Source organism: Diceros bicornis, chromosome 14 (assembly GCF_020826845.1).
Source record: "Diceros bicornis minor isolate mBicDic1 chromosome 14, mDicBic1.mat.cur, whole genome shotgun sequence".
Taxonomy (NCBI): domain Eukaryota; kingdom Metazoa; phylum Chordata; class Mammalia; order Perissodactyla; family Rhinocerotidae; genus Diceros; species Diceros bicornis.
In genome coordinates, this window is record NC_080753.1 from 41,754,601 (window position 1) to 41,766,416 (window position 11,816).

Here is an 11,816-nt window from a genome sequence, read left to right on the forward strand (position 1 = left end):
CCCTGAGCCTTTTTTCTCCCAGCTACTAGGTAAAATACACAGAAACAGTTAAGAATAAAAATAGAACAGCTGCAAATAGCCTTTTGAGATGAGATGGCCTTTTAATTATCATTTTTCTGTTTTCAGGAGGAAAATACCTCTCATTTTTTTCTTGTAAAACCTTGAGATTCCCCAAGGATTGTGGCATTGCTGCTAAGTTGGGGGAGAGGCCTCTGTGTGTAGAAGTGTGTATGCAGTAGAGGATGGGGTTGGGGGTGGGGAGGTGATTAGGTAAACATAAACAGCCCTCTTTCCAAAGCCAAAGGGATCTTATTCAAGTTGCTTCACGTGTGGGGGCAGTGGAGAGATAAGGGGGGACACAGGGAGTGGTTGGAGGGTAGAGAATGAAGCAGGACAGCAGCAGCAGTGGTAGACTGTACACCTTGTCATTCATTCAAACCATTGAGGGAGAGACGCTGAGGATACTGAGAGGCAAAATCCCATTCTCTCAGGGAGGTGGCATTCCAGCGGGGCTGGAAGATGGCAGGAAACAAAGACTTTCTATTTGGGCTTCATCCTCTGCCAGTCTATGGACTGGTTGAAGTCTACCACCGCCCTACAACCACACAATGCTCCCCTCCCATGACCCACAGACCCCAATCATTGTATTGTTTTCCTCTAGAATAAATTTCCTGAGACACATTTCTTCACATTTCCCTCCAGAGCCTAAATGCTTCCCCTGGTGGCCTCCAATTCCTTTCTGATTCAACTGAAAACTGTGCAATTAACACACTAGCAATGGCTCCACAGTTTCCTCCCAGGACTGGGCTGCTCTTCGGAAGGGGCAGAAGAGAGGGCTATAAGAGTCTAAGAGCATGGCCTGCCTATAGCCTCTATCTGAAGAAAATAAGACCCAGTGCTTCGGGGAAGTTTGTGCCAGAAGTATCCAGTGAAGCCAGGGCTCAACCTGTGTGGTAGTTGACCTGAGGCAGAGGGAAACATATGTGTTCTGAATATGAGTAAGACTTATTGTCCATGAGGTAGTTTAATAGGAAACCAGGTCCCACCCGGCTGTGCCACTTTGGATCATGACAACCTGACATAATCAATCTCCTTCATGAGAGGAATAAAGCTAGAGGGTGTGTTCCTTCCTTTGAGTTACCTCCAACTGTGGATTCCTTCCAGATGAGGCCAAGACATCCTAGTTCTTAAAAGTGGAAGAAGGCGGAAGAGTCAAGGGAAAAGGAACAAGGAGAGAATCATAGATTGGGAGGGACTCAATCTGCCATTGCTACTTTGAAGATGGAGGAAAAGAGTCACAAGCCAAGGAAGGTGACAGCCCTGAAACTGGAAATAGCTCTCAGCTGACAGCCAACAAAGAACGGCAACCTCAGTCCTACAACTGCAAAAACTAAATTCTGCCATCAATCTGAAGGAGAAAGTAAACAAATTATTCCCTAGGGCCCCTAGAAAGGCACACAGCCTGCAGACACCTTGATTTTAGCCCAGTGAGACCCATGTTGGACTTCTGACCTTCATAAATGTGAGATAATAAATTTATGTTGTTTTAGGTCCCAAAAATTTTGGTAATTTATTACGGCAGCAAGAGAAAACTAATACAATAAAGATTTTGTGAAAATGTTGCTCTAAAGTTAACTGTGAAATTGTGGTGTGTAAACTGTGAGGGTTTAAAATCTAGAAACAGCTCAGAGAAAGAGTTAAGATTATTAAGAAGTTTATTTAACAAATGTAACTTGACAACCACATGCCGAGTAGAGGGGATACAGTAGTGAACAATAATAGTGTAATAATGGAGAGTAGTGTTTCCCCAGTATCCATCAGTTGAAAGGAACATCCGTTATCATCAAGGAATGATCAGGGGGGGAATATCCCTTTCCTGCAGATGGATTCTACAGTGTGATAAAAATACCACTAAAGTTCATGGAGTTTCCTTCCTCCCAAAATTCTTACTCCACAGATGATCTTTAGGTATTAAGTTAGGTTCCTAGAGACCTTCAAAGTAGGAGGATTGGTTCCGGCTCCATGATCACACATCACGTTGACAGAGTGGGTGCACATGTGCCCATTATTAGTGAAGAGTTTGGCCTCAAGGGCTCTGACAATCGACCTTGAGGCAACTAAGTAGGGTGTGGCCTCCGTGATCACCTACAGTCATCCTCATCCTGGGTTGCCCTGGGCAGCGAAACTCAGGGCTGCATATGGCTCCACGGAGGCAACAGGACAGGAAAAAAACAACAGGCTAGGGCATGGTGGTGGGACAGGGTCTTAACCGCTCCCAGCAGCACAAATTTCTGCGTGAAACTATATAAGTTACTTCACTTGGGCCTGTCTCATGTTCCACATCCTCAAAACGAGACTACCTCACAGAGTTGTTGAAAGGATTAAACAAGTGAAACTCACTTAAAGCATTTAGCAAGGCACCCAGTACATTTTAAGTTATCTATAAATGTCAGTTATTGTTGTTCAAATCCCAGCTGTTATTCACTTGCTAAGTCACCTTTGGAAAGTTAATTCACTTTTCTACACCCCTGTTTCCTTATCCATAGAAAGGAGAAAATAAGGTGCTACCAAACTCAACTGTCATATGGAGTAATGAAATTAATATTAGTGAAGTGTTTCACACAGGGTGGGCATTTAGTAAGTATTTTATTGTTGTGATGTGTTGCTGTGAAGGAGGAGGCCCTCAGCTCCAGGCTGCGCAGAGGGAAGCAAGGATGTTACTTCAGCCTGAGGGTCCCCATTCCCATCAGCAGATCTTGGGGTCACTGGAGTCTCCAGGGAAAGGTCAGACACTAGGTCAGAAAGAAGGGAACTCTGCACTCAGGGCAGCACTGGGAAAATTGTCAAGGCAGTAAGATCCAATGTCAAAATTCCGAAAACAGGACACAGAGGCTCAGAGAAGGAGGTGTGCGGGATGGTGTAGATATGTGATCCATCCATGGCATTATAGAATGAGACCTCACCAGTCTCATAGTCCAGGAATTCCCCCCCCTCTTTAAGGAGGGTTGGCATTTGTCAGGTTGGTCCTGGAGTAAGTGAGAGCTTGATAGTCTTTCCCATTAGACAGATCCATAGTCCAGAATTCGTTCTCAGGAGCTATATAAACCAAATATTTCCTCTCCACATTCCCCTACACACCCCAACATGCCACTCTTTCCTGTCCCACACCCCCACCTCCCAGAAATTTCTTCCTGACATGAAGCTCTTGCAGCCAAGCACACAGTAATGCCAATAAAATCTCTTAGGGTTGTCTGACAGATTCCCTGGTGTGACTGCCATCCACAGGCTCCTCAGGTCCAGAGAAAGAGAGAGGATGGGGTGTGCTGTGTCGGGATCCAGAATCACAACCGCTGCAGAAAGTATGGGATGGGTTAGGGTCAGCCATTGTTCCTAGACCTCAGAAACTCAGCCTTGAAGATCTGGGTCTGGCTGAGAAGGTCCGATTTCAGAGCCTGGTGTCCCCAGCCTGCCCCAAATGTGACCCTCTCAGCAATACCAAAAGAAAGGCACAGGAGTCTTTTGTTCAGTGGAGAAGAATGTTGAGGGTCAGGCCTGCCTAACCCCCAAGATCTTGAGCTGGCTCCTTCCTTCCATCTTTTTCCTACTTCCCTCCCCAAAATGAGTCTGCCCACATGTGCTTTTTTATAGTTGCTTAGATTTACACTTCAATCCTTGCTCTACCACTCCTGAGCTGAATGACTTTTCCTTTTCTGCAGTCTCTTTCTCCATAAACCCAAGATTTATAATATCTTTGAGCCTAAATTTCCTTATCTGAAAAATGGGGATAAAAATATTAATCTCTAGGATAGAAAAAGACAACGTATGTTCTATATGAAGCCCAGGGCCAGGCATGGAGGAAGTGCCTGATGTTATAATGGCTGCCATGCCTTTTCTGTGCTAAAGGCCATATTGGGGGCTTTCTGTGTTCCCAGATCCACTCTCCACCTTTCTCTACCTTTTTCTGGCCCCAGGAATGTATCCTCTATGGACAACATCGCTGGGGTCCCTTGCCTCTGGTTACCTGTTGGGTTTGGCCAAAGGAAAGTACTAGCTGATGATTGGAAGGAGAAAGGAAAGAGAGGCACAGCATTTATTTTCCCCACTTCCTCCTTGTCAACTTCAGATGGTGATGCTCTAACAAAGACATGACTCCTCTCAGGCAGCCCTGTCCTTGAGCTACAGCTTCCTCTGGGCTCCAGTAACTGCTCCCTCTCCCTACTCCTTCAAGTCTAGGGTGGTGACAGCTTCCCACTACTGTGAGCCCTGGGGCACTTCACATTCCCTTGTTGATTTTCCTTAACCTCACTCCCACCTACGTAAAAGTTCCTTTTCTAAACTTTATTCAATCCCCTAGTTTGAAAATGCCATCTCTTTCTTGTTGGTTTCTTGACCAATACATGTTCATTACTTCAACTAGTCTTTACCTCAACCCTCACATAATAGGAATTATGATCATCATTTAAAAATGAAGAGAGTTAATTTCAGAAACATTAAGCAACTTGGGGACTCACAACAGCAGGAGGTAGCATAGGAAGCTTGGGAAAAGCAAAGATCTTTGTGTACTGCCTTCTCTCCTTGGTCATTCCACATACTCCCTTTCCCTGCAGTATTAGTTCACTCTGCCTCTCCTTTCCCTCAGCTCTACCCTTTGTGCTTCTTCCTTCCCATGAAGATCTGCGGAAGCCCAGGGGAGCAACTCTCCCTGGTTTTCTGGGCTCTCAGCACAATACCCTGATGATGGGCACACCTTTGAGACCAGAACTTCAAGTCATCCACATGAACTCTCCCAGTCATGGGGACTTTTCTTCCCAGGATCTCAAGAGGTAGAAGAAAAAAAACAGAACATGGTCTCTCAGGTTGTTGTCCTAGGGAAGATACAGTGATTCACTCCCCAGCTTGGAAGAGGGCCATCTTCCATTCTGAAAGGCAGGAGACGTGGATAAGGAAAGGACATTATTTCTTTTGCTCCCCACCCATTCTGCTCAGTAAACCTTTCCCCTCCCCCTTTCTTCAGTCTCTTCCAATGTTCAGCGTCTTTCTTCTATAGCTCTGCTGGGTCACGGATACAACGTCTCAGAAACGGTGGCCTTCCTTCCCTCCATCATACTGGGGCTGCAGGCGACATGGCCAGGCTTTGCTGAGGTGTGGGCATGTGTGCCAGCAGGGTGAGGCGTGCCTGAAAATGCCCAGGTGCTGTATCTGCAAGATCCTCTCTGAGGCTCCAGAAAAGCAGGAGTGGTATCCCCTATGGAAAATGAGCCTCTGGGCTAGATCTGATTATTCCTACTGGGAATGCCAATGGGTCACACAGCAGAGAAAAGGTTCAAATGCTTAGTACACATGTGCCAGGAAACTCAGAGAACATCAAGGTTACTCACCAGCATAGTCCTGAGACTTCTCTCCACCTACAATGGAAGAAAGGGAGAGATGTCACCTGAAACATGTAGTTTCTGAGTCATTTCATTTCTCTTCTTTTGCACCCATCTAATCTTTCTTTTTGACCCTCACCCCCACCCTTCCTACCTTCTTCCCCTGCCTGTTCAACACTCTCCTCCCCTCTTCTCCTTAATGTCAAATCTGAGAACATTAACTGCTTGCTGATGATACCACAGGCACCATGTAAGTGCTTTCCCAGCTGAGATGCGGCAGATCTATTCTGTATATATCTACACTCCCATACTTGGGCACAGGTGTCACTGTGTGTACACGTGTCTGTGTGTGTGCACTAGAATCCATCTGTCTCAAGCTGTATTCTATCCTGCCTACTTCTGAAAAAATTTGGTCAACTTAATGTGGAAATTTCAGATACTATTTTTTAAAAGCAGTTCTCATAAATCTATGACAACTGAGCCACTGTGGCCACTCCTCTTTTTAAGAGACTGTTTTCTCTCTCCTACTTCTGTGATTTTCTCATTCTCTTAAATCTTACATTCTTTGTTTTCTTCTCAGCAGCCTACAGATTATGTAAAGCAATTAGTGAGGCTCCCAGCATAGGGAAGGCACTTCATCTAGAGAGTTCCATCCCCTCCTCCTCCTTTCCTTTCAAGTGCACCTTGGATATTCCCTGCTGCCTTGCTGGGCTGAAGAGTCTGTGGGTCCCTCCTGGAGAGAAATTAAAGGGCCTTTTCTCTATTAAAAACCATGACTCTCCTGCGCTTCCCCACAATCAACCACCCTCATTTCTTTCTCTTGGTAAAGGGATCCTGGACTTTTCTCAACACCGGGCCATTAGGGGTGAGGAAAGGAGCTGGGAAATATCAGAGCAGAGAGTCAGATGTGAATTCAGAGAAAATTTCAGAGCCACTCACAAGCCATGTACTAGATCTTTCTCCACTCTGCAATGGAAGAAAAGTGAAAAGTCATTACGTTGCTTAAAGCAGTGATAGGGAGTCATATATGGGTTCTTGGGGGAGTCGGAACTTAACTGAGTTCATGCTGGAGTTCCTCTAGAAAATAAGCAGGAAAAAAACATTACCGATGTGGGGATGGAGTGGGGAAGACCTCTAGAAAATAAACCTTACACATGATGCAGGGCAGAAGTGGGTGCTAGGGGTGGGGAGGGGTGAGGTCCTCAGGGGCACCCTCTCCTGAGCCCATGCCTTGGGTTACCTCGTGGTTTTATACCTCTTGTCATTCCTTCCAGATCTTTTTCTGCTTGCTCTCTCTCTTTCTCCTTCTGCTGTCGCCATGGGAAGTAACCCATCCCCTCAAGAAGTAGCAGCAAGATGGGCAGGGTCCCCGCCAAGGCTGCAATCCAGGGCCAGGCCCTCCAGAAGGGGTCTGCAATGGAATGGAACTGTAGCCTCTCACCCCCAGGATGGGGATCATGGAGTTGATCTCATGACATCAAATGATCCTTCTCTTCCTCAAGTCTCAGTGAACTTTGGCTAAGGCTTCGGTAGATCCTTACAATAACATAATACTATTACTTGTCTTGAACTGTCTGCTTCTCACTTCTGAATATGAGCTACTTGAGCATCAGAATCATATGTTTTTTCTAATTTAATCTTTCAATAGGTTACATGTACATGGTTCAAATATCAAAAAATATATAAAAAGCCCTCCAAGTCTCCCATCCACTCCCTCCTCCCTCCTCTCATTTATTAGCCTTTCATTTGTCAGCTTAATATGGTGGTTAAGAATAGGAACTTTGGAGCTGGAGAGCCTGGGTTCAAATTCTGGCTCCTCTACTTGACTGGCAGTATGATCCTGGACTAATTACTTAATTGCTTTATTCCTGGTGTCCTAATCTGTAACATGGAGATAATAATAGTATCCCTCTCATAAGATTAAAGGAGTCAATTAATACTTATAAAAAGTCTGACATATAGTGAGTGCTATGCAAGTGCATACAGTGCTATGTAATAAATTTTAAAAATATAAAGATATTTTTTCTTGTTTACACCAAAGATAGATTTCTATACAAAACTGCTCTGCATCTGGCTTTTTTTTGTTCATCTTGGAGATGCTTCCATATTAGTACAGAGAGAATGTCTGTGTTTTCTTTCCCAACTGTGCAATATTCCATTGCGTAAAATTTCCCCATCAATGGACACTTGCATAATTTCTCAGTTCTTGCTATTCTAATTAATGATACAATGAATAACATTTTACATGAGTCATTTCATACAAATGCAAGTATGTCTGTGAAATAAATTCCCAGAAGTGGGATTTTGTATCAATCAATAAAAAGTAGTTTGGAGAAATAGTGCTATATTGCTCCCAAAAGAATTTCTCCCAATTCATACCAAAAATATACCAAATGATACCAACAAACGTCTAAGAGTGACTATCTCCTCACAACCCTCCCATCAGAATGTGTGATCTACCACCTCGGTTTTTTTTGTTTTGTTTTGTTGCTAATCTCACAAGTGGAAAATTTTTTAATACATGTTCCTCTATTGCATGACATGGGATATCATCTCATGTGTTATTTCCTTTTCTGTGAACTTTGCTCATTTTTCTACTGGGTTGTTTTCTATTTCAAGGAGATTAGCTCTTTCTCTAAGATGTGAGTTGTATGTAGTTTTTTCCCCATTTTGTCATTTGTCTTTGCTTAAGGATCTGATCTTTACCATTTTCCCCCAATTCCCATTGCCTGTCGCTGTTTCTAGCACACAGGAAATACTTAGTAAATATTTGTGACATAAACATTTTTATGGGGAAAAGAAATATCCCTTTAGTAAGAAGAAGGCTCTGGATCCCTGCTCTGTGCCTTATATTCACTACAGAGACCCGAGTCAGCAACAGAGAATCACTCATCCTCCATTCAATAGCCACAACTCAGCACAGTTACCTGAGGCTAAGTGGGGTACTGAATTGCAGTGGAAATCTTGGTGGTCTTTCTCTGCCTGAGGAGGGGATTTCTGATAATACAGGATACCCCTTCCCCAGAGGTGCCTTTCACAGTCACAGATGCTGTGACTGCATATAGGCTATCTCTATCTGTAACCAAAGGTGCTGCCACAGCTGGCATGTCCTCTCCCTTGGCATCTCTCCGCTGTATTAGGGGCTGGGGATGCCAGCGGGTAGAAATGCACTCCAGATAGATCTCTCTGTCCTCATAACCATTCATTTCAATGTAAAGATCAGAACCTAGTGCTGTGGAAAGATAAATGAGTCTGAATTCTTTGGAGCCTCCTGTATCGATGAGAATCTCAAGAGAAATCAGTGGCACACTCACATTAGATAATTCAATGGCTGTTTCATTATGGAGCTGTTTTCAAAAGCATGGTCATGGTGAGGGGAAAACTACATGGGATAGAGCAATACGCCAGGGCCAGTAACAGTGGAGCTGTTACCACCCACCCGTAAACCGAAGGGGAAGTGGAGAAGAAGCCATTTTGAAGACCTGAAAGAAGAGCATCATGTAGAAAGGGCTTTCTTAAGAGGAGAAGTGATCTTCAGGAGGGGAATACAGCCAGCTAGAGGTAGCCCTGCAAGGATAAAGCCAGGGGGATAACTACCTAGACCTCTCTCTCCTCTCTCCCTCCTTCCATCTTCTGCTATGGCTCCCCATTGACCAAACACAGCCAGAAGCCACAGGGCAAGAGAGTGCCATGAGAAAGAGAAATGCAACCCTTGACATCTGTACATCAGCCAGGTCTTAATGCTTTCCTGTTGAACATAAGCAATTTCATAGAACATCAACATCAGACAAGGGCCCTTTGTCACTATGATGGGTCAAGACAAAAAACAAGACCACTCAACAAATATGTTTGAACACAGAGAAAAAAATGAACACTGTCCAATCATGACCAAACATTTCCCTATCCTGGCTATGAGTGACTGCTGCTCCTTGACCAATTACAGCTTTAGCCTCACTCTAGTTTTCCTCCTGGATAAGACTTATTAAAACATCCACCCACAGAATCACACCCCCCCCCCTTGCTGACAGAATCCAATCCATAGCAAAGCCCCACTTCCATGAACCCTCACCCATCTCCGCTAACACAAACCCAAATTCTATCCCAAGTTCTCTCTAACACCATCTTGGACACCACATGGTTCCCACATAGTGTGCATTCTCCCTCCCCGCAACAAGTAATACACACACCTGGGTCAATCCAGGTGTGTTGCTGGGGACCTTTGGTGGGGGAACGCTGGCAGCACAGATGCTGTCCTACAGGTCAGCCTCCCAGGGCCCACAGCAATGTGCACCTGGAGGGGCCACAGAAGAGATCCGGAACACAATTGAATCCAAACAACTGTGTGCCATCACTGAGGAGATATTCTCTTATCCTTCCTATTCCCTGACTTTCCACTTGCCTGCTTAGCCCCTGGTGGCCAGCATGAGGGAGTTCTTTACTTGATAATATAGAGTACAGGAGGGATTCTCCCTGGAGGAAAATTTGTGTCTTTCCCAAGGGCCTCAGAGAACAAAGTGAGAAGGCAGTGGCGGCAGTTCCTAGTGACCAGCTAGGATGCTCTGAGGAGGATTTGGAGCGTGAACTCTGCCTCTGCTCCTAGATCCCAAGGGGGAACGATCTCAGAACAAAACCTAGAGGCTCACCTGCAACATTCAGCTCCACCATGGCTTTTACAGAGAAGTCATCATCTTGGAAATAACACAGGTAGTTTCCGCTGTCAGAGGCTCTGACATTGTAAATTCGGAAAGTAGCCTTCCCTTCAGTGATGTCATCACTTACAATCAAAGTTCTCCCTTGGTACTCTGCCATCTGTACGTTTTCTACTTCCTTCCCATTTGTAAACAAGTATACTACCTGCCCAAGGCTGGATCTCACCCACATCAGCACCATGGTCTCCGTGCTCATCATTGGAGACAGATGACAGCGCAGATCAGCATATTCACCAACTAGGGCCAGGATGGGCCCAGGGGGTCCAATCACAGCAAACTGAGCTAGTCAATAAAAGGAGAAGCTCCATCAGAGGGTCTAAGGGCTATGAGGGTAAGTGAGGGGAGTATCAGTCAGGGAGAGTGAGGTGTGAAAATCCTAGAGAGGAACATGATCCTAACAGAAGTACAATTTGTCTTAATGGCATGTCACCTTCAGTTTTGGATGAAACTTTCAGGTATGAGAAGTTATCAGAGGTTCTGACTGAGCACTAATAGGTAATTGTCTACTTCAGATACAAAAAGCAGAATGTGCCCTACCTGAGCAAGGGGTAAGCAGCTGGACCAAGACGAGGCAGACAAGCAGGTTGAGCAGAGGGAAATCTAGGGAACTTCCCATTTTCCTCTGTGCTGCAGAGAGAAGCGAGAAGGAGTAGCGCAGAAACTATGACCTGGAAGAAGATGGCAAATTCCACATCAAACCTCCACCTCCCCAGGGTTGACTCAGAGTGAAACACACAGTCACTAGTGTAGTGACTCAGGATCCTCTTCTGCCAAATTGTCTGCTTGAGAGTCTCTTTACCTTTGAGTTTCAACAAAGAAAATCATTCATAAAAATATGTAATGTTAAATGTACATACATTTAACACTAAATGTTATTTATGTAGTATTAAATGTGCAAACATTAACCCTAACCCCTCAGGAAATCCTTGACTCTACAGTTCAAATATGTTCAGAATCCTTCCACTTTCCCTCACTTCCCCTGCTACAGCCAGGTCCAAGCCTCCATCATCACATTCTGATTAATGCAGGACCCTCCTCTGTGGGTCCTCTGATTCCACCTGTGTCCCCTACAGTCTATGCTCAACACAACAGCCAGAACATTCCTTGAGTCTCATCATGTCATTTCTCTGCTCAGCACCTTCCAGTCACTCTCATTTCACTCAGAGTAGATGTTCAAGTCCTCACAATGGCCAGCATGGCCCTCCACGACCTGCAGCTCTCACTGCATCTCCCCTACTCTCCGCTTCTGTTCCAGTCATATTGTCCTTCTTGCTGGTCCTTGAACAGGCCAGGACAGAGGGCCTCAGCCCTGACTCTTCTCTCTACCTGGAACCCTCTTCCCCCTGATATCCACAAGACTCACTCCATCACCTTCTCCAAGTCTTTCCTCTGAATTCAGTTCTTGCACGAAAGCTTTTCTGACCACAAGATTACGGCAAAGAGCTCCTGTCTTTACTCTCTGTCTCCAACTGCTCTAATAGAACCTCCACAAGGCAAGGGTATTGGTCTGTTTTGTTTCCTAATGTGTAATGAACCCGTGGAACAGTGTGTGGATCACATGGAACCCTCAATAAATTTTGTTGAATGAGTGAATGGATGAGGAGTAACATATTAATCCATCAATACTCACTAGCATTTTAAATTGAGTTAGATGATCAGATTAACTGGTCATCATCACACAGGAGGGGAGGTGGAAAGTTCTGAAGACAAGACTCTATCTCTGTAGTGATCTGCTCTT

The 11,816-nt window shown here is 44.9% G+C and overlaps 1 pseudogene; it reads right to left on the bottom strand.

Moving 5' to 3' along the window:
* Positions 1–2,646: 2,646 nt before the first annotated feature.
* LOC131413371 (butyrophilin subfamily 3 member A3-like) lies at positions 2,647–10,694 on the bottom strand (annotated as a pseudogene).
* Between the last annotated feature and the right edge of the window lie 1,122 nt (positions 10,695–11,816).